Genomic DNA, 2,527 nt, shown 5'->3' with positions numbered 1-2,527 from the left:
CTCTCCGTGACCAAGTCTGCCATCCTTGACCCCAGCCTGGCCTTCACCTTCGTCCCTTTCCAGCTGAGGCAGGAGGGGCAACCAGGGAGGCGTGGGCACTCCAAGGGCCCTGGAGCCTCATTCTCAGGACACGGGCCGCCGTGCTGGACACAAGTCCCAGGGGCTTGACTTCCCATAGGGCTCCTTCAGAGTGGAGGCAGGGTGGGCAGGTTCGGCCAAGCCCAGGGAAAGGCAAAAGAACTTTCCAGCAGGCACCGCTGTCTAAAGATAGAAAGACACACCTAGACCTGGGACGCAAGCATTACAAAAGCAATCCATGTAACCTAAAACATTTACACCAACTTAACATTTTGAATTAAAATAAACATATAAAGATAAAAAGAACTGCTGCCCTGGGAGATAGGTAGTAAGTTCCCTGTCTCTGGAGGAATGCGAGCACCACCTTCTTCAATGAGCACTTGGGGGATTACAGAGGAGCTTGAATTCTGTGATCCTCGTTTATTTGTACTTCCCACACATATTTATTGAGCACCCGCGTTGTGCCAGGCACTTGCAGAACAAGACAGAAGCCCTGCCTGCATGGGGCTCACATTCTAGGGGTCCTGACCTCTAGGACTCGAGGCAGCCTAGGTGCAGCCGAGGTGGTTCAGCACCAAGGTCACCCCCACACCCTCACCCGCCCCCGCCTGAGCCTCCACCACTGGAGTCACTCCTGGAAGACCACAAGGAGCTGAGCGGTCGACTCTCCACACCTTCCTCCTTCCGCCCAGCTTGCTGAGCTGCTGCGCCGAGCTCCCGGCAGGGCCAGGGACATCCCGACAAAGCCCTCGCCCTCGAGAGGAGCTCAAGTCTAGTGCGGGCGACAGCTGTGCACAGCCAGTCACAGCCCTGCTGGCACGTGCTGTAACAGAGTGGGGGGGGGGTGGGCAGTGCAGGGCTGGGCCGGGCAGAGGGGCAACCCAGGGAGGCTTCTCAGAGGAGGGTGCTTGAGTGCTGGCAGCCAGCCCAGGGAAAGGACACACACCGGACAGTGCCGTGAGCTCACCTCACGTCTGCCCCCACTGGACCGTGCACTTGCTCAGTGCCTGGCACACAGTGGGTGCATAATAGTGGCTGGTTCAGTTGAAGTTAGCTGATAAAAGGTTCTCTGGGCCTGGGCGTCAGCAGGTTCACATGTCTGGAGGCCCAGGGAGCTGTAAGAACGTGGGTGCCACTGGGGGTGTAGCAGTGGCCGGAGAGGCGGGTGGGGCTGCATCACAAGTCTGGGAACTGAGTGTGACTCACGGCCCCCTTACCCCTCCAGGGACGGCCTCTGCCCCCGTCCTGCCACTCTGCCACTCCTCGCTCTGGGCAGCAGGGGGCTCCCATCACACGTGGATGAGAGATTCCCATGCTGCGGCCAGACCCAGACGGGGGCCCAGCCTGGCCCGACCGCCCCTTGCAGGGACGGGCCTCTGTCCAGAGTGGAGCCCTGGCCAGGGCATCTTGGGGGTGGGGCTCCTGGTCTGCTGGGGCCTGCGGGCTCGAGCAGCCCAAGAGAGCCATGGACACAGATAAGCACGAGCCCCCCTCCTCGTGCTGGGCAGTCATCCGGGCAGGGCCTGGACTGGGTCCCGGACACTCGGGCTGTCTCCAGCTCTGGCTGTGGGGCTCTGACCAGTTGTTTGCCCTCTCTGGACGTGATTTTCTTCCCCGAGGGGTTGAGCCTGGTGAGCTCCCTGGCTTGAACCCTTAGTGGGGACTTCCACGTGCCAGGAGGTCTCAGGCATGGGTGTAATGCAGCTCTCACCCTGGGAAGGATGGGGTGAGCAGGTGCCACAAAAGCCACTTGCCGTGAGAGGGCCTGGGGGCAGTGGTGACAGCTGCCCAAAGGGCCTGGGTTTGAGGCCCCACTCTACCCTGTTCTTAAGCAAGTTTCCCTGGGCCTCAGATTTCCCATGGAAAAGATGAGAATGATTAAACATATGCAGAATGCTTAGAACAGTGGTGGGCAGCTACTCGGGGTTAAGTGCCACTATTATTTTTGCCGTGAGGCAGACTGCGTACCTGCTTTCATGGAGAAACAAATGGGCTGGGGCCATCGGAGGAGGAAGCATTCACATGAGCAGTAAGTGGGGGAGATCTGGGAAGGCTTCTTGGAAGAGGCACTCATGAAATCATAAGCCAAGTGGAGGCCGGGAGTGGGCCACAGGAGGCAGGACAAGGCAACGTATTTCTGGGACTCCCCTGGGCCCCAACCACAACCCTCAGTGGGCCAAAGGGGCGTGAGGTTGGGGGAGTGACGCTGGCCGGGTGGCGGCTGGGCTGCGTGCGTGAGGCTGCAATCCCTGCATCTCTGAGCCCACAGCTCCGACCGACCGCAGGAAGTCCTGACTGGGGCATCGGTAGTGGCTGCAAACAGAGCCATCCCAGCCTGGGGGCGCAAGCTCGGCACAGACACCCTGGGTTGGGGTAGGGAAGGGCAAGGGGACTCTGAGAAGCCAAGGGGGACCCTGCCAGGCGCCTGGGAGGAGGAGCCCCTCCATCC

Source organism: Microcebus murinus, chromosome 10, assembly GCF_040939455.1.
Source record: "Microcebus murinus isolate Inina chromosome 10, M.murinus_Inina_mat1.0, whole genome shotgun sequence".
Lineage (NCBI taxonomy): Eukaryota > Metazoa > Chordata > Mammalia > Primates > Cheirogaleidae > Microcebus > Microcebus murinus.
This window is presented reverse-complemented; position numbering follows the sequence as displayed.